We start from the raw sequence: 21835 nt of genomic DNA on the forward strand, positions 1-21835 counted from the left end.
TTCATTATAAGGCTTATATAAGGCTTTTAATTTTTTGCGGCTCCAGACAGATTTGTTTTTTGTTTTTTTGGTCCAATATGGCTCTTTCAACATTTTGGGTTGCCGACCCCTGTCCTAGACCTTAGTGCTGCTTTTGATACCATCGATCACCACATTATTTTGGAGAGATTGGAAACCCAAATTAGATCTTATCTGTCGGAAAGATATCAGTTTGTCTCTGTGGATTGTTTGTCCTCTGACAAATCAACTACATTTTGGTGTTCCTCAAGGTTCCGTTTTAGGACCACTATTGTTTTCACTATATATTTTACCTCTTGGTGATGTCATTCGGAAACATAATGCTAACTTTCACTGCTATGCAGATGACACACAGCTGTACATTTCGATGAAACATGGTGAAGCCCCAAAATTGCCCTCGCTGGAAGCCTATGTTTCAGACATAAGGAAGTGGATGGTTGCAAATGTTCTACTTTTAAACTCGGACAAAACAGAAATGCTTGTTCTAGGTCCCAAGAAACAAAGAGATCTTCTGTTGAATCTGACAATTAATCTTGATGGTTGTACAGTCATCTCAAATAAAACTGAAGGACCTCGGCGTTACTCTGGACCCTGATCTCTCTTTTGACGAACATGTCAAGACTGTTTCAAGGACAGCTTTTTTCCATCTACATAACATTGCAAAAATCAGAAACCTTCTGTCCAAAAATGATGCAGAAAAATGAATCCATTCTTTTGTCACTTCTAGGTTAGACTACTGCAATGCTCTACTTTCCAGCTACCCGGATAAAGCACTAAATAAACTTCAGTTAGTGCTAAACACAGCTGCTAGAATCTTGACTAGGACCAACAATTTGATCATATTGCTCCAGTGCTAGCCTCTCTACACTGGCTTCCTGTTAACCTGTTATGGCTAGGGGGCAGTATTTTCACGGCCGGATAAAAAACGTACCCGATTTAATCTGATTATTACTCCTGCCTAGAATATGCATATAATTATTGGCTTTGGATAGAAAACACCCTAACGTTTCTAAAACTGTTTGAATGGTGTCTGTGAGTATAACAGAACGCAGGCAAAAACCTGAGAAGATTCCAAACAGGAAGTACCCTCTCTGACCATTCCTTGGGCTTCTTGGCTCTGTTTAAAGAAAATTGTGGATCTTTGCTGTAACGTGACACTTCCTACGGCTCCCATAGGCTCTCAGAACCCGGGACAAGCTGAATGATGTAATTCCAGCCGCTGGCTGAAAAACTTTAGCGCGTTTGGATGGTGGTCGATCAGAGGGCCATCAGACTGAGGCTCGTGCACGAGGGGATCCCATGCTTTTACTTTCTCTCTCTTTGAACGTAAACACGCTTTCCCGGTCGGAATATTATTGCTTTTTTACGAGAGAAATTGCATAAAAATTGATTTTAAACAGCGGTTGACATGCTTCGAAGTACGGTAATGGAATATTTAGAATTTTTTTGTCACAAACGCGTCGGGCGCGTAACCCTTATTTACCCTTTCGGATAGTGTCTTGAACGCACGAACAAAACGCCGCTATTTGGATATAACTATGGATTATTTGGGACCAAACCAACATTTGTTATTGAAGTAGAAGTCCTGGGAGTGCATTCTGACGAAGAACAGCAAAGGTAATAACATTTTTCTTATAGTAAATCTGACTTTGGTGAGTGCTAAACTTGCTGGGTGTCTAAATAGCTAGCCCTGTGATGCCGGGCTACTACTTAGAATATTGCAAAATGTGCTTTCACCGAAAAGCTATTTTAAAATCGGACATAGCGAGTGCATAGAGGAGTTCTGTATCTATAATTCTTAAAATAATTTGTTTTTTGTGAACGTTTATCGTGAGTAATTTAGTAAATTCACCGGAAGTTTGCGGGGGGTATGCGAGTTCTGAACGTCACATGCTAATGTAAAAAGCTGGTTTTTGATATAAATATGAACTTGATTGAACAAAACATGCATGTATTGTATAACATAATGTCCTAGGGGTGTCATCTGATGAAGATCATCAAAGGTTAGTGCTGCATTTAGCTGTGGTTTGGATTTATGTGACATTATATGCTAGCTTGAAAAATGGGTGTCTGATTATTTCTGGCTGGGTACTCTGCTGACATAATCTAATGTTTTGCTTTCGTTGTAAAGCCTTTTTGAAATCGGACAGTGTGCTTAGATAAAGGAGAGTCTTGTCTTTAAAATGGTGTAAAATAGTCATATGTTTGAAAAATTGAAGTTTTTGTATTTTTGAGGAATTTGTAATTCGCGCCACGCCCATCATTGGCTATTGGAGCAGGTGTTCCGCTAGCGGAACGTCTAGATGTAAGAGGTTTAAGGCACGGGCTGATAAAGGTTTTACTGCTAACCTACAAAGCATTACATGTGCTTGTTCCTACCTATCTTTCCGATTTGGTCCTGCCGTACATACCTACACGTATGCTACGGTCACAAGATGCAGGCCTCCTAACTGTCCCTAGAATTTCTAAGCAAACAGCTGGAGGCAGGGCTTTCTCCTATAGAGCTCCATTTTTATGGAATGGTCTGCCTACCCATGTGAGAGACGCAGACTCGGTCTCAACTTTTAAGTCTGTATTGAAGACTCATCTCTTCAGTAGGTCCTATGATTGAGTGTAGTCTGGCCCAGGAGTGTGAAGGTGAACGGAAAGGCACTGGAGCAACGAACCGCTCTTGCTGTTTCTGCCTGGCCGGCTCCCCTCTCTCCACTGGGATTCTTTGCCTCTAACCCTATTACAGGGGCTGAGTTACTGGCTTACTGGTGCTCTTCCATGCCGTCCCTAGGAGGGGTGCATTACTTGAGTGGGTTGAGTCACTGACGCAATCTTTCTGTCCGGGTTGGCGCCCCCTCTTGGGTTGTGCCGTGGCAGAGATCTTTGTGGGCTATACTCGGCCTTGTCTCAGGATGGTAAGTTGGTGGATGAAGTTATCCCTCTAGTGCTGTGGGGGCTGTGCTTTGGCAAAGTGGGTGGGGTTATATCCTGGCTGTTTGGCCCTGTCCGGGGGTATTGTCGGACGGGGCCACAGTGTCTCCCGACCCCTCCTGTCTCAGCCTCCAGTATTTATGCTGCAGTAGTTCATGTGTCGGGGGGCTAGGGTCAGTCTGTTATATCTGGAGTATTTCTCCTGTTTTATCCGGTGTCCTGTGTGAATTTAAGTATGCTCTCTCTAATTCTTGCTTTCTCTCGGAGGACCTGAGCCCTTGGACCATGCCTCAGGACTACCTGGCCTGATGACTCCTTGATGTCCCCAGTCCACCTGGCCGGGCTGCTGCTCCAGTTTCAACTCTTCTGCCTGCGGCTATGGAACCCTGACCTGTTCACCGGATGTGCTACCTGTCCCAGACCTGCGGTTTTCAACTCTCTAGAGACAGCAGGAACGGTAGAGATACTCTGAATGATCAGCTATGAAAAGCCAACTGACATTTACTCCTGAGGTGCTGACTTGTTGCACTCTCGACAACCACTGTGATTATTATTGTTTGACCCTGCTGGTCATCTATGAACATTTGAACATCTTGGCCATGTTTTGTTATAATATCCACCCGGCACAGCCAGAAGAGGACTGGCCACCACTCATAGCCTGTTCCTCTCAAGGTTTCTTCCTAGGTTCTGGCCTTTCTAGGGAGTTTTTCCTAGCCACCATGCTTCTACACCTGCATTGCTTGCTTTTTGGGGTTTTAGGCTGGGTTTCTGTACAGCACTTTGAGATATCAGCTGATGTAAGAAGGGCTTTATAAATGCATTTGATTTGGGTAGGATGGTCACCTGAATCAGGGTTAGTTTGGCAGCTGGGGTGTTAGAGGAGTGCTTACAACAGAGGAAACCAAGTCTAGATTTAACCTTAGCCTGCAGCTTTGATATGTGCTGAGAGAAGGACAGTGTACCATCTAGCAATACTCCCAAGTACTTGTATGAGGTGACTACCTCAAGCTCTAATCCCTCAGAGGTAGTAATCACACTTGTGGGGAGAGAGGCATTCTTCTTAGCAAACCACATGACCTTTGTTTTGGATGTGTTCAGAATAAGGTTAAGGGCAGAGAAAGCTTGTTGGAAACTAAGAATGCTTTATTGTAGTGTGTTAAACACAAAATCGGGAGAGGGGCTAGCTGAGAATAAGACTGTATCATCTGCATATAAATGGATGAGAGAGCTTCCTACTGCCTGAGCTTTGTTGCTGATGTAAATTGAGTAGAGCGTGTGGCCTAGGATCGAGCATTGGGGTTCTCCCTTGGTGACAGGCAGTGGCTGAGACATCAGATGTTCTGACTTTATATACACAACACTCTTTGAAAGAGGTAGTTAGCAAACCAGGCCAAAAGACCCCTCAGAGACACCAATACACCTTAGCTGGCTCACAATAATGGATTGGTCTATCGAATCAAAAGCTTTGGCCAAGTCAATAAAAATAGCAGCACAACATTGCTTAGAATCAAGGGCAATGATGACATCATTTAGGACCTTTAAGGTTGCAGTGACACATCCATAACCTGAGTGGAAACCAGATTGCATACCAGAGAGAATACTATAGACATCAAGAAAACCAGTCAGTTGATTATTGGCAAGTTTTTCCAACAGTTTTGTTAAACTTGGCCAAATAGAAAATTGGCCTTGATCTCCCGTTTGATTAAAGGGTGCACTGTGGCTGCCTTCCAAGAAATGGAAACCTCCCCAGAGAGGACAGACAGGTTAAAAAGGTCAGAGATAGGCTTGGCGATGATAGTGGCTGCAACCTTAAAGGAGAAAGGATAGGGGCCTCCCGGGTGGCGCTGTGGTCTAAGGCACTGCATCGCAGTGCTAGCTGTACCACCAGAGATTCTAGGTTTGAGCCCAGGCTCTGTCGCAGCCGGCCGCGACCGGGAGTCCAATGGGGCGGCGCACAATTGGCCCAGCGTCGTCTGGGTTAGGGAGGGTTTGGCCGGGATATCCTTGTCTCATCGCGCACTAGCGACTCCTGTGGCGAGCAGTGCACGCTGACCAGGTCGCTAGGTGTACGGTGTTTCCTCCGACACATTGGTGCGGCTGGCTTCCGGGTTGGATATGCGTTGTGTCAAGAAGCAGTGCGGCTTGGTTGGGTTGTGTTTCGGAGGATGCATGGCTCTCGACCTTCGCCTCTCCCGAGTCCGTACGGGAGTTGCAGCGATGAGACAAGACAGTAACAACTACCAATTGGATACCACGAAATTGGGGAGAATTAAAAAATAATAATAATACATTTAAAAATGAAGGATCATAAAACATCTGACCCAGATGTTTTTTGGGGGTCAAGTTTAAGGAGCTCCTTTAGCACCTCAGACTCAGTGATGGCCTGCAGGGAGAAAATTTGTATTGGTGCAGGGGGGAAAGAGGGAGGAGCATCGGGCCTTATCACATTAGAAGGGGTGGGAGATGAGGAACTGGTGGACAGGCAATGAGGCATGGCTGAGTCAAATAGGAATCCTGCCATTTGCTCAGTAGCAACCACATCATCAACATTAAGGGACATGGGAAGCTGGGTTTATTCTCCAGGTCTTTTACCATTTTCAAGAAATTCTTGACGTTAGACCCATAGAGAGAACTGCTCCTTAAAGTAACTCACTTTGGCCTTCCAGATAGCCTGAGTGCACTTATTTCTAATTTGCCTGAACGAGAGCCAGTCAGCCTGAGTGTACGTGTGCCAAGCCTTTCGCCAAATGGAATTCTTGAGGTGGAGTAACTGCCAGATCACGGTCGAACCAGGGGCTGAACCTGTTTTTAATTATAATTTTCTTTATGGTGGTGTGTTTGTTAACAATACCACTGAAAATATTTTTTAAAAGAAGGTCCAAGTGTCTTCGACAGAGGGGATCAAACTGATTCTATACCAGTTTACAGAGACCAGGTCATGAAGGAAGGCTTGCTCATTAAAGTTTTTTTTAGCAAGCGTCTATGACAAATCAGGAAAGGTCATTTCACTGGGCAGCCATTACGAACACAGGCTATAAAACAGTGATCACTAAGGTCATTACAGAAAACACCAGACTGATACCTATCATGATTATTTGTGAGGATAACATCAAGGAGAGTAGCCTTTTCTGGGTGTTTGGAGTCATAATTTGTGGGATTGGTAATAAATCAGAGAAAGATTTAGGGAGTCCCATTGCTTTAGGACTTGGTCAGGTGGTTTAAGCATGTCCCAGTTTAGGTCACCTAGCAGGACAAATTCAGACTTAGTGTAAGGGGCCAGGAGAGAGCTTTTTGGTAGGGTATAGGCCGGTGCTGATGGTGGACGATAACACCCAGCAACAGTCAACAAAGAGCTATTTGAAAGTTTAATGCTTCAAACCAGCAAATCAAATTGTTTGGGGACAGACTTGGTGGAGACAACCGAGCAATGAAGGTGTTCCTTGGTAAAGACTGCCACTCCACCTCCTTTGAAAGATCTGTCTTGCCGAAAAAGGTTATAACCAGAAAGGTTAACATCAGTGTTCAAAACACTCTTCCTTAACCACGTCTCAGTAATGACCAACATATCTGGATTGGAGCTGTGAACCCACACTTTCAATTGATACATTTTAGGTAATAAGCTTCTAGTGTTAACGTGGAGAAAAACCAGGCTTTTACAAGAGCAGTACAAGTCAGAGTTGGGGCTAGCAACAGTAGATGGGCCAGGGTGTACATGCACATTTACAGATATCATCAGCAGTAATACTGTGCATCAGGTGGCAACAAGATCATATTGTACAGCAATTTAACATGTAACATGAACACAAAGCCGGCAAGAGGTGGTTAGAATAGGATGGGAGGCAGAGAGCCAGTGTAGCCAATCGAGAGTCAGAGTCCTGAGTGTGGGAACAAACAGTCTGTCCCATGGTTGGGTAAACAAGCAAGTTCATAGTCAACAAAACACGCAGAAGTCATGAGGCAAATAGCATAAAGTACAAGAAAAAAATACAACGACTTGGGGCTAGCCAATGTAAGTTCAAAGAGTCACTCGCCCCAACAAGATAAAAGTAAGAGATAAAATACATACTAGTTTATCAAAGCATTTCTGAGTAAGCTCACATAATAAGCTTCACAAGTTAAATAGCTCACCTAAAATTCAGATCAGTCCAAAGTCTGCAGTGTGTGTGTGTGTAAGTGCCTTTTGTGCTGGAGGCGAGCGAAAGCTCGGGAGAGAGGGGGCAGTGTGGCGGGGGTACCTGTACCAGACAGGGGGAGACAGGCCAGGGCAGACGGTGAACAGATCGCCAGGTGGAATCCAAGCAGCAGCGCAGCAGGCAACAGGAGTAGGTGTCACACCTTGGGAGAAGTTTTTTCAGAAAGCAGATTCCTTGTAGAAAATCCCAGCTAGCTAACGTAGCTAGCAAGTATCTGCCTACCGTTTTTTTCCACGTGCAAAAGGAGGTCATTGGCTAAATATATCGCATCAGTTTCGGCAAATGGTCCTTTACAACGTCCAAACAAAGTTGTCCTGGGGCTGTTGTATTTTGGAGATTGCGAGGAGGATACGCGCATTGAAGGATCACTTTTGATTCCATCCAGACGTTAATTTGTGTAACACCAAGAAGCAACGTTCATTTATTATGGAAGTAAACTTGAGATGCATCTAATATGTTACGCAGGTAAATAGTCATGTACAGTTTCCTTTCAAGGTAAGTACTATGGTGCATTAGTGCATATACTCCAAAGTAGTTAGCTAGATGACAACTGATGCTAGCTACATTCACCGAAACTAGCTGATTGAGTTGAGGCTGTTAGTAAAAAGCGTCTATAATATGTGTGAAGATAATGTGTCTTGAGTATATAATTTAAAATGTTGTGTCAAGAAGGGGGGGTGTGGCAAAGATATGGTGAGTCTCCAGAATGCATGCATATGTAGGAAAATGCCCATTTGGCAATGTCTTGTTTCTGATTGTCTTAACTCTCCACGTACACGACACGTTTTCTTTGCCTCACACAAGTCAACAAAGTCTGCTTTTGAAACATCCATTGAATGAAAAAATTGTGAATGTAACATTGTGAATGTAACATCCATTGCCTATTTGAAAAATCATTCCAACACTCCCAGCCTTGATAATCAACAAGCCTTGGTGTCAAAGAGCAAAATATCATGATCTGATGATCCCATATATCCAGTGGAAACGTCCAGTGGAAACGTCCCACCTGGGCGAGCCTGAGGGGCCGGCCGAGGCACGGGCGCTGGACAAGCCGGGTGTGCGTAACATCCCGACGAACCGGCAGAGGCGTGGGAGCCTGGAGATCCGTCAGAGGCATGAAAGCCTGTCTGTCCCGTTGAGGTGTGGGAGCCCGATGAGCCGGCTGAGGCGTAGACACCTGACGAGCCGGCTGACGTGGGAGGGGCGCCTGCCGAGCCAACCGGGGCAAGGAAACTTCTCGAGCAGCTAGGGCGTGGAAGCCTGACGAGCCAGCTGAGGCACCCCCGGTTCCATCGGCGGCAGCGCCCGGATCTGACATCACCACCAACCGAAAAGCCAGCACTCCCCGATGTTTCACTTGGTGGCTTCTGCATTCTGTAAGAACCGACGCTGGAGATGAGAAGCAGGTACAGGGAGTGAACATTTAATGAATGGACAGAACAGGAACAGCGTCAGAACAGGGGAAACAAAACGACATGACTACAAATGCAGAACCGGGGAACAGAGCTGGGGACAGAGAGATATAGGGAGGTAATAACACAGGAGATTGAGTCCAGGTGAGTCCATTGAGTCGCTGATGCGCGTGACGAGGGAAGCAGGAGTGCGTAATGCTGGGCAGCCTGGCGCCCTTGAGCGCCAGGGAGGGAGAGCGGGAGCAGGCGTGACAGGACTGGACTCTGTGATATTTTGATACAATGTTGAACTTCACTAGCAATAGCTCAAGTCAAGACAGATGGAAAGGGAGGGAGACAGGTGGAGAAGAGAGATGAATGTGATTGAAAGAACCAGAATTTCATCAGGATATTTTTTACTGTTTTTATTTGTCAGCTTTAGGCCTATGTATTTTACTTAGTTGATGATGGAAGGTATAGGCCTACTGCTGTATTGGCCATCTCTGAGTTCTATATGCTCTTTTCTTTAGCCGCCAATGGACCAAAGTGTATTAATGTGTCCATATGGCAGTCGCTAGTGCTCTCACCACAGTTTAATTTTCACTTAAGATTTGACTTCTGATTTTTATGATTAACCATGTGACTGTCATGTTGTTGTATAATGATCGGAGAGAGGCGCAGGAATATATCTAAAGATTACACGGGATGAGAGCCGAAATAACAAGTGTACAATGCTACAAGGGACGAGACCCATAATAACGAGTACACAATACACGCAGCACGAAAGCCGGAACAACAAATCACAGGTACTCACAAGACCAAGTGACATGGGAACAATAACCAATTAGACAATGGTGAACAGAGGACACCATATGTACAATTACTAATCAGGGAAATTGGAATCAGGTGTGCGTAATGAGACAGTTCAGTGACGCCTAGAGGGCGGCGATGTAGACCTCCGGAACTGGTGCATGGAAGGGAAGCAGTACCAGGGGAATCCATGACAGTACACCCCCCCCCCCCCCCCCCGACAAGCAGCGGGACAACACCGACCTCGAGGACGACCACAGGATGCGGTGCGGGTCGGTCAGGGCCAGTTGCAGCTGCCGAAGTTGCGTCGGCAGATGGGCCAGTTGCAGCTGCCAAAGTTGCGGCTGCGTTGAACAGGCCAGTTGCAGAGGCGTCGGAGAGGCCATTCCCGCCGTCTCCATGTTTGGTCGGTTAATCTGTCACATTGTATAAATGATTGGAAATAGGCGCAGGAATACGTAATAGGGGGTTTTAATACTCCACCCCAAAAATACAACATGCCGTGAAAAGGCACGGGGACGAAGCCCAAAACAAACACATATACAAAAACACAGTGATGTAACCCAAACAAAAGAGCGAGGTTAAACCCCTAAGAAATAAATGGGACGAGACCTGTAATAACAATGCACGGGACGAGACCCGTAATAACAATTGCACAATACTACACAGGACGAGACCCGTAATAACGAGTACACAATACACGCAGCACGAAAGCCGGAACAACAAATCACAGGTACTCACGAGACCGAGGGACATGTAAACAATAACTGATCAGACAATGGTGAACAGAGGGCACATATATACAATTACTAATCAGGGGAATGGGAATCAGGTGTGCGTAATGAGACAGTTCAGTGACGTCTAGAGGCCTGTGACGTAGACCTCCGGAACTGGTGCACGGAATGAGCAGCAGTACCTTGGGAATCCGTGATAGTGACAATGATTGAGAAACTAAAGCATTTATTATTTAACTGAAATTATAGACTGGGTGGGTCAAGCCCTGAATGCTGATTGGCTGGCAGCCATGGTATATCAGACCGTATACCACAGGTATGACAACATGTATTTTTACTGCTCTAATTACATTGGTAACCAGTTTATAATAGCAATAAGGCATCCTCAGGGGTTTGTGATATATGGCCAATATACCACAGATAAGGGCTGTGTCCAGGCACTCCGTGTTGCGTCATGGGTAAGAACAGCCCTTAGCCGTGGTATATTGGCCATATACCACACCTCCTCAGGCCTTATTGCTTAACTGTTCCCACAAAAATGTGCATAGCTTATATAAATATTCATAACTGGCATGCAGAACGGTAGCAATGGTAGGATAAATTGTAAGCTTCCCCAAACTTGAAATGCACGAGCTGCGTATGGCCTTTACTATTACTATTATTTAAACAATGCGTGCAGGCGCATGCACACAGGAGGTCCCGCCTACGGAAATCAACTGCCCATCCAACTGATTTGTTCTGGCGCGGGGTCTGAGGTTACAACAACCAAACAAGCAAAATAACGGAGAACCAATCTGCATTTAAAATTGCTTTTTAAATCAACAGTTTTAATCAGTGACTCATTTTACTTTGATGGAATTATTCAGACATGGACATCAGCTCCATGACATCCTCCCAGTTTCAATCCATTTTCTTCTATGGTAATGAACATGACTGATTTTCTTTGCAATATGTTTTACTCTGGGGTGTCCTCCTGAACAGGCCCAGGTATTTGTTTGTCATATGTTTACCCTTCCCTAAGCCTCTCCCCACTTGTTTTTATGTTGACTCTAACTAGATTCCAATGAAACACTATGAAGCGTTTTCCCCCTCCAGTCAGAGCTAGTTGTCCACAGTCTACCTGGACTTTAGAACATCACACACACACAAAGGAAATCTAAACATTGCTTCCAGGATATGAGTTCTACTGGATTCAAGATCTGGCACATGTGGGGAATGGTTAGGTTTAGGGTTAGGGTTGAGCCATTGTGTGGACATAAAACTAGGGTTAGGGTTTTGGCAAGGTTCAGAGGTGGAGCTAGGGTTTAACCTACTGCTGATATCCAGCATTGAGCCACAAATACAAACATACACTTTGGCCTATAGCCTGGTCCCAGTGGAATTGGCTGACTGCACAAACAAATAGGACAAGGCTTACTTTCACCTTCCAAATCTAATGTTGTGTAAGGTAAAGGGGATACCTGCACAACTAACTACATTCAACTGAAATGTGTCTTTTGCGGCTAACAAAACCCCTCTGAATCTGAGATGTGTGTGGGGGGTAATCGACATCATCAGCGCCCAAGGGCAGTTGTTGGGTGTAAACTGCCTTGCTCAAGGGCAGAACAGCAGATCTTTCCACCTTGCCAGTTTGGGGATTCGAACCAGCAAACTTTTGGTTACTGGGCCAACGCACTTAACCGCTAAGCTACCTGCCGCTCTACTCTAGATGGCTGACCAATAAATGTGTCACTACACACTCACACAAATGACAAGTTTGACAATGACACTCATTGCTTTCCTGTCAACCTTCATGTAGCAAGGACACTTCTATTCAATGTCTCACTTCACCTTACGTTAGCTACAGCAGGACATGTTCAAGTGTTTTTTTTTATTATCTCCCCCACAGATAGTAATCTCATTCAGCACTGTGCATGACATTGGGATCTTGTTGAATATGGTTGAAGTGATTGAGATGAGGGAGATGTAGGACTGAGTGGGTACCCTCTAGCCTGGGTACATTGTCATCAAGTGTCCTCGAATGTCAACACTGTGTCACTCAAGAGGAGAGAGAGAGCATCAGCTCTCTGTCATGCATACACTGAAATTCAACTCACCTCAGACCCCACCCCAGGGCTCACTTCAGTGCCCCCTTATGTTTTTGTATTGGAGGCCAGCGATACCAGCTACCCCTTGTCTGCAGAGCAGGGGCCCGCTTGCCAGATAGTATCTGGTGTGTCAATGGCTGTAGGTCTTTTCACCCCCACACAAACAACCCAGATAGAAAAATACCTCAGGCATGTTAGAGTTGTTTTGACGATGCTATGGTCACTATGCTTATTAGGACAATAAGGGTGGTGGCAAGAGAGGCTTCCTTAAGTAAGACACTAAATGGATCATCTCCCGCTCTCCTTCCCTCTCCCTCCATATTTTCCCATTAGTTGAAGTTATCTTCCCATCTTTCTTTCTCTACATGTTTTTTGTTCTTAGTTCTTGTACCCCCATCTTTTGAGATAAGGTGAAATACTCACTGGAAGCACCACAGCATAATGGCTAATGATGTTTTACCACAACTCATTCATAATACACATAATACATAATAGCCTTCCCTGTGGCTCAGTTGGTAGAGCATGGTGTGTGCAACACCAGGGTTGTGGGTTCGATACCCACGGGGGGCCAGTACAATTTTTTATTTTTTTTAAATGCATAAAATGAAATGTATGTATTCACTACTGTAAGTCGCTCTGGATAAGAGTGTCTGCTAAATGACAAAAATGTAAAATGTAATACACTGAACTAAAATATAAACACAACATGTAAAGTGCTGGTCCCATGATTCATGAGCTGAAATGCATTTCTCTTTTGCCAAGATAATCCATCCACCTGACAGGTGTGACATATCAAGAAGCTAATTAAACAGCATGATCATTACACAGGTGCAACTTGTGCTGGGGACAATACAACGCCACTTTAAAATGTGCAGTTTTGTTGCACAACACAATGACACAGATGTGTCTAGTTGAAGGATCTGCTGACTGCAGGAATGTCCACCAGAGTTGTTTCCAGAGAATTCTATGTTAAAACCTCTCTGGGGTATGTGGGACGGTAGCGTCCCACCTCGCCAACAGCCAGTGAAATAGCAGAGCGCCAAATTCAAAACAACAAAAATCTCATAATTCAAATTTCTCAAACATACAAGTATTATACACCATTTTAAAGATAATCTTCTCCTTAATCCAACCACAGTTTCCGATTTCAAAAAGGCTTTACAGCGAAAGCATAGCATTAGATTATGTTAGGACAGCACCTAGACAAGAAAAACCACACAGCCATTTTCCAAGCAAGGAGAGGCGTCACAAAAACCAGAAATACAGCTAAAATGAATCACTAACCTTTGATGAACTTCATCAGATGGCACTCATAGGACTTCATGTTATACAATACATGTATGTTTTGCTCGTTAAAATTCATATTTATATCCAAAAACCCCATTTTACATTGGCGTGTAATGTTCAGAAATGTTTTGCCTCCAAAACCGCCGGTGAATGAGCACATCAATTTACAGAAATACTCACCATAAACTTTGATAAAAGACACAAGTGTTATGCACAGAATTATAGATAAACTTCTCCTTAACCTCTCTAGGGTCGGCGGGACGAAATCGTCCCACCTATTCAACAGCCAGTTGAATCCCGTGGCGCGTTATTCAAATACCTTAGAAATGCTATTACTTCAATTTCTCAAACATATTACTATTTTACACCATTTTAAAGACAAGACTCTCGTTAATCTAACCACACTGTCCGATTTCAAAAAGGCTTTACAACGAAAGCAAAACATTAGATTATGTCAGCAGAGTACCCAGCCAGAAATAATCAGACACCCATTTTTCAAGCTAGCATATAATGTCACATGAACCCAGAAGACAGCTAAATGCAGCACTAACCTTTGATGATCTTCATCAGATGACAACCCTAGGACATTATGTTATACAATACATGCATGTTTTGTTCAATCAAGTTCATATTTATATCAAAAACCAGCTTTTTACATTAGCATGTGACGTTCAGAACTAGCATACCCACCGCAAACTTCCGGTGAATTTACTAAATTACTCACGATAAACGTTCACAAAAAACATAAATTATTTTAAGAATTATAGATACAGAACTCCTTTATGCAATCGCGGTGTCCGATTTTAAAATAGCTTTTCAGTGAAAGCACATTTTGCAATATTCTCAGTAGATAGCCCGGCATCACAGGGCTAACCATTTAGACACCGACCAAGTTTAGCCCTGACCAAAGTCAGATTTACTATAAGAAAAATGTTATTACCTTTGCTGTCTTCGTCAGAATGCACTCTCAGGACTTCTACTTCAATAACAAATGTTGGTTTGGTCCCAAATAATCCATAGTTATATCCAAATAGCGGCGTTTTGTTCGTGCGTTCAAGACACTATCCGAAAGGGTAAATAAGGGTTACGAGCACGACGCATTTCGTGACAAAAAAATTCTAAATATTCCATTACCGTACTTCGAAGCATGTCAACCGCTGTTTAAAATCAATTTTTATGCCATTTTTCTCGTAAAAAAGCGATAATATTCCGACCGGGAAAGCGTGTTTAGGTTCACAGACGAAAGAAAATAAAAGCATGGGGTCGACTCGTGCACGCGCCTCAGCCCATTGTCCTCTGATAGAGCACTTGCCAAAAGCGCTAATGTGTTTCAGCCTGGGGCTGGAATTACATCATTCAGCTTTTTCCCGCCTTCTGAGAGCCTATGGGAGCAGTAGGAAGTGTCACGTTACAGCAAAGATCCTCAGTCTTCAATAAACAGAGTCAAGAAGCTCAAGGAATGGTCAGACAGGCCACTTCCTGTAAGGAATCTTCTCAGGTTTTTGCCTGCCATATGAGTTATGTTATACTCACAGACACCATTCAAACAGTTTTAGAAACTTTAGGGTGTTTTCTATCCAAAGCCAATAATTATATGCATATTCTAGTTACTGGGCAGGAGTAGTAACCAGATTAAATCGGGTACGTTTTTTATCCGGCCGTGCAAATACTGCCCCCTATTCCCAACAGGTTAATGCAACCGCTGTGTCAGATTTCAAAAAAGCTTTACGGCGAAAGCAAACTTTGCAATAATCTGAGTACAGCGCTCAGACATCAAAACAAGCCATACAGATACCCGCCATTTTGGAGTCAACAGAAATCACAAATAGCATTCTAAATATTCACTTACCTTTGATGATCTTCATTGGAATGCACTCCCAGGAATCCCAGTTCCACAATAAATGTTTGTTTTGTTTCGATAAAGTCCATATTTATGTCCAAATACCTCCTTTTTGTTCGCGCGTTCAGTCGAGTAATCCAATTGCACTGTGCTCGTGCAGTAAGTTCAGACATAAAGTCCAAAAAGTTCTATTACAGTTCGTAGAAACATGTCAAACTATGTATAGAATCAATCTTTAGGATGTTTTTATCATAAATCTTCCATAATATTCCAACCGGACGATTCCTTTGTCTTCAGAAATGAAAAGGAACACACCTAACTCTCACGGGTGTGCGCATGATTGAGCTCATGTCATTTTCTCAGTCATCAGATTCCAAGAGCTCTTATTCTCTCCCCATTCACAGTAGAAGCATGAAACAATGTTCTAAAGACTGACATCTAGTGGAAGCCTTAGGAAGTGCAAAATGACCCCACAGACATTGTATATTAGATAGGCAATCACTTGAAAAACTACAAACCTCAGATTTCCACACTTCCTGTTTGGATTCTTTCTCAGGTTTTTGCCTGCCATATGAGTTCTGTTATACTCACAGACATCATTCAAACAGTTTTAGAAACTTCAGAGTGTTTTCTATCCAAATCTAACATGCATAATAATATGCATATCTTAGCTTCTGGGCCTGAGTAGCAGGCAGTTTACTATGGGCACGCTTTTCATCCAGACATCAAAATACTGCCCCCTACCCAAGAGAGGTTAATTTCTCTACCCTAAGCTGCCTCCAATGTCGTTTCAGAGAATTTGTCAATACGTCCAACCGGCCTCACAACCGCAGACCACGTGTAACCACTCCAGCCCAGGACCTCCACATCCGGCTTCTTCCCCTGTGGGATCGTCTGAGGGGGTGCTGAGGAGTGTTTCTGTCTATAATAAAGCCCTTTTGTGGGGAAAAACTAATTCTGGTTGGCTTGGCCTGGCTCCCCAGTGTGTGGGCCTATGCCCTCCCAGGCCCACCTATGGCTGCACCCCTGTCCAGTCATGTGAAATCCATAGATTAGGGCCTAGTGAATTTATTTGAGTTGACTGATTTCCAATTTATGAACTGTAACTCAGTAAAGTATTTCACATTTTTGTGAAACCAGCTTCCTGTTTCCGGTCACAACTTGCAGACTTGTTTACGCTGCTGTGCGTTTTTGTTGCCGATCTTACTTTGATACCTGACGGTTTTTTACTTTTTCATTACCGTATATTTTTACTTTTTCCCTCACTCAACTTTTTTCCTCACTCAACTTTTTTCATTCATCCCCGGAGGTTTTATCTGGACATGGTTCGTCAGGACTTCAAACAGCCGAAGCTAAGTAACATTAACATGATGCCTTCTAATTGCAGTCGTTGTATTTATAATATACAGGAGAACGATCGCCTTACGGCAAGGATAGCTGTGCTGCAAGCCCAGCTTCAGACGCGATCGTTAGGCAAGGGTAATTTCAGTGTAGGAAAGGATGAAACAGCGTCTGTGCCACCAGTAAGTACAGATAGTAACGTTAGTATAAACCCCCTCGCACGGTCCCCGCAGCCGGACATCTTTCTCATGGCTTCTGGAGGGAAACGCTGTAGGAATGCTCAACCGGTGTCGCTTATTCAGCCGACAGAAACTTTCAACCGGTTCTCCCCATTAAGCGAGTCGGAGTCGGAGGCCGAGACTTCTCTGGTCTCTACTCCTCCCGTTGTGGGGTCTGAGACGCCGACGGCTCCCACCATTAGCTCTGACAAATTGAAAACCCTAGTCATTGGCGACTCCATTACCCGCAGTATTAGACTTAAAACTAATCATCCAGCGATCATACACTGTTTACCAGGGGGCAGGGCTACCGACGTTAAGGCTAATCTAAAGACGGTGCTGGCTAAAGCTAAAACTGGCGAGTGTAGAGAGTATAGAGATATTGTTATCCACGTCGGCACCAACGATGTTAGGATGAAACAGTCAGAGGTCACCAAGCGCAACATAGCTTCAGCGTGTAAATCAGCTAGAAAGATGTGTCGGCATCGATTAATTGTCTCTGGCCCCCTCCCAGTTAGGGGGAGTGATGAGCTCTACAGCAGAGTCTCACAACTCAATCGCTGGTTGAAAACTGTTTTCTGCCCCTCCCAAAAGATAGAATTTGTAGATAATTGGCCCTCTTTCTGGGACTCACCCACAAACAGGACCAAGCCTGGCCTGTTGAGGAGTGACGGACTCCATCCTAGCTGGAGGGGTGCTCTCATCTTATCTACGAACATAGACAGGGCTCTAACTCCTCTAGCTCCACAATGAAATAGGGTGCAGGCCAGGCAGCAGGCTGTTAGCCAGCCTGCCAGCTTAGTGGAGTCTGCCACTAGCACAGTCAGTGTAGTCAGCTCAGCTTCCCCCATTGAGACCGTGTCTGTGCCTCGATCTAGGTTGGGCAAAATTAAAAATGGCGGTGTTCGCTTTAGCAATCTCACTAGTATAAAGACCTCCTCCATTCCTGCCATTATTGAAAGAGATTGTGATACCTCACATCTCAAAATTGGGTTACTTAATGTTAGATCCCTCACTTCCAAGGCAGTTATAGTCAATGAACTAATCACTGATAATAATCTTGATGTGATTGGCCTGACTGAAACATGGCTTAAGCCTGATGAATTTACTGTGTTAAATGAGGCCTCACCCCCAGGTTACATTAGTGACCATACCCCCCGTGCATCCGGCAAAGGCGGAGGTGTTGCTAACATTTACGATAGCAAATTTCAATTTACAAAAAAAAAAACAACAATGACGTTTTCGTCTTTTGAGCTTCTAGTCATGAAATCTATGCAGCCTACTCACTCACTTTTTATAGCTACTGTTTATAGGCCTCCTGGGCCATATGCAGTGTTCCTCACTGAGTTCCCTGAATTCCTATCGGATCTTGTAGTCATAGCAGATAATATTCTAATTTTTGGTGACTTTAACATTCACATGGAAAAGTCCACAGACCCACTCCAAAAGGCTTTCGGAGCCATCATCGACTCAGTGGGTTTTGTCCAACATGTCTCTGGACCTACTCACTGCCACAGTCATACTCTGGACCTAGTTTTGTCCCATGGAATAAATGTTGTGGATCTAAATGTTTTTCCTCATAATCCTGGACTATCGGACCACCATTTTATTACGTTTGCAATTGCAACAAATAATCTGCTCAGACCCCAACCAAGGAGCATTAAAAGTCGTGCTATAAATTCTCAGACAACCCAAAGATTCCTTGATGCCCTTCCAGACTGCCTCTGCCTACCCAAGGACGTCAGAGGACAAAAATCAGTTAACCACCTAACCGAGGAACTCAATTTAACCTTGCGCAATACCCTAGATGCAGTTGCACCCCTAAAAACTAAAAACATCTGTCATAAGAAACTAGCTCCCTGGTATACAGAAAATACACGAGCTCTGAAGCAAGCTTCCAGAAAATTGGAACGGAAATGGCGCCACACCAAACTGGAAGTCTTCCGACTAGCTTGGAAAGACAGTACCGTGCAGTATCGAAGAGCCCTTACTGCTGCTCGATCATCCTATTTTTCCAACTTAATTGAGGAAAATAAGAACAATCCGAAATTTCTTTTTGATACTGTCGCAAAGCTAACTAAAAAGCAGCCTTCGCAAATGGAGGATGGCTTTCACTTCAGCAGTAATAAATTTATGAACTTCTTTGAGGAAAAGATCATGATCATTAGAAAGCAAATTACAGACTCCTCTTTAAATCTGGGTATTCCTCCAAAGCTCCATTGTCCTGAGTCTGCACAACTCTGCCAGGACCTAGGATCAAGGGAGATACTAAAGTGTTTTAGTACTATATCTCTTGACGCAATGATGAAAATAATCATGGCCTCCAAACCCTCAAGCTGCATACTGGACCCTATTCCAACTAAACTACTGAAAGAGCTGCTTCCTGTGCTTGGCCCTCCTATGTTGAACATAATAAACGGCTCTCTATCCACCGGATGTGTACCAAGCTCACTAAAAGTGGCAGTAATAAAGCCTCTCTTGAAAAAGCCGAATCTTGATCCAGAAATTATAAAAAACTATCGGCCTATATCGAATCTTCCATTCCTCTCCAAAATTTTAGAAAAAGCTGTTGCACAGCAACTGACTGCCTTCCTGAAGACAAACAATGTATACGAAACGCTTCAGTCTGGTTTTAGACCCCATCATAGCACTGAGACTGCACTTGTGAAGGTGGTAAATGACCTTTTAATGACGTCAGACCGAGGCTCTGCATCTGTCCTCGTGCTCCTAGATCTTAGTGCCGCTTTTGATACCATCGATCACCACATTCTTTTGGAGAGATTGGAAACCCAAATTGGTCTACATGGACAAGTTCTGGCCTGGTTTAGATCTTATCTGTCGGAAAGATATCAGTTTGTCTCTGTGAATGGTTTGTCCTCTGACAAATCAATTGTAAATTTCGGTGTTCCTCAAGGTTCCGTTTTAGGACCACTATTGTTTTCACTATATATTTTACCTCTTGGGGATGTCATTCGAAAACATAATGTTAAATTTCACTGCTATGCAGACGACACACAGCTGTACATTTCAATGAAACATGGTGAAGCCCCAAAATTGCCCTCGCTAGAAGCCTGTGTTTCAGACATAAAGAAGTGGATGGCTGCAAACTTTCTACTTTTAAACTCGGACAAAACAGAGATGCTTGTTCTAGGTCCCAAGAAACAAAGAGATCTTCTGTTGAATCTGACAATTAATCTGGATGGTTGTACAGTCGTCTCAAATAAAACTGTGAAGGACCTCGGCGTTACTCTGGACCCTGATCTCTCTTTTGAAGAACATATCAAGACTGTTTCAAGGACAGCTTTTTTCCATCTACGTAACATTGCAAAAATCAGAAATGTTCTGTCCAAAAATGACGCAGAAAAATTAATCCATGCTTTTGTTACTTCTAGGCTGGACTACTGCAATGCTCTACTTTCCGGCTACCCGGATAAAGCACTAAATAAACTTCAGTTAGTGCTAAATACGGCTGCTAGAATCCTGACTAGAACCAAAAAATTTGATCATATTACTCCAGTGTTAGCCTCCCTACACTGGCTTCCTGTTAAGGCAAGGGCTGATTTCAAGGTTTTACTGCTAACCTACAAAGCATTACATGGGCTTGCTCCTACCTATCTTTCCGATTTGGTCCTGCCGTACATACCTACACGTACGCTACGGTCACAAGACGCAGGCCTCCTAATTGTCCCTAGAATTTCTAAGCAAACGGCTGGAGGTAGGGCTTTCTCCTATAGAGCTCCATTTTTATGGAATGGTCTGCCTACCAATGTGAGAGACGCAGACTCAGTCTCAACCTTTAAGTCTTTACTGAAGACTTATCTCTTCAGTAGGTCCTATGATTAAGTATAGTCTGGCCCAGGAGTGTGAAGGTGAACGGAAAGGCTGGAGCAACGAACCGCCCTTGCTGTCTCTGCCTTGCCGGTTCCCCTCTTTCCACTGGGATTCTCTGCCTCTAACCCTTTTACAGAGGCTGAGTCACTGGCCTACTGGTGTTCTTCCATGCCGTCCATGGGAGGGGTGCGTCACTTGAGTGGGTTGAGTCACTGACGTGGTCTTCCTGTCTGGGTTGGCGCCCCCCCCCCCCCCCCCCTTGGGTTGTGCCATGGCGGAGATCGTTGTGGGCTATACTCGGCCTTGTCTTAGGACGGTAAGTTGGTGGTTGGAGACATCCCTCTAGTGGTGTGGGGGCTGTGCTTTGGCAAAGTGGGTGGGGTTATATCCTGCCTGTTTGGCCCTGTCCGGGGGTATCATCGGATGGGGCCACAGTGTCTTCTGATCCCTCCTGTCTCAGCCTCCAGTATTTATGCTGCAGTAGTTTATGTGTCGGGGGGCTAGGGTCAGTCTGTTACATCTGGAGTATTTCTCTTGTCTTATCCGGTGTCCTGTGTGTATTTAAATATGCTCTCTCTAATTCTCTCTTTCTCTCTTTCTGTCTTTCTCTCGGAGGACCTGAGCCCTAGGACCATGCCTCAGGACTACCTGGTATGATGACTCCTTGCTGTCCCCAGTCCACCTGGCCGTGCTGCTGCTCCAGTTTCAACTGTTCTGCCTGCGGCTATGGAACCCTGACCTGTTCACCGGACGTGCTTGTTGCACCCTCGACAACTACTATGATTATTATTATTTGACCATGCTGGTCATTTATGAACATTTTAACATTTTAACATTTTGACCATGTTCTGTTTTAATATCCACCCTGCACAGCCAGAAGAGGACTGGCCACCCCTCATAGCCTGGTTCCTCTCTAGGTTTCTTCCTAGGTTTTTGGCCTTTCTAGGGAGTTTTTCCTAGGGAGTTTTTCCTAGCCACCGTGCTTCTTTCACATGCTTTGCTTGCTGTTTGGGGTTTTAGGCTGGGTTTCTGTACAGCACTTTGAGAATATCAGCTGATGTACGAAGGGCTATATAAAAATAAATTTGATTTGATTTGATTTGATGTTACATTTATATTTTTGTTCAATATAGAATCAAATGCCTGTAGCAGCTCAGGGTTGT

Source organism: Salmo salar, chromosome 06 (assembly GCF_965601325.2).
Source record: "Salmo salar chromosome 06, fSalSal1, whole genome shotgun sequence".
Lineage (NCBI taxonomy): Eukaryota > Metazoa > Chordata > Actinopteri > Salmoniformes > Salmonidae > Salmo > Salmo salar.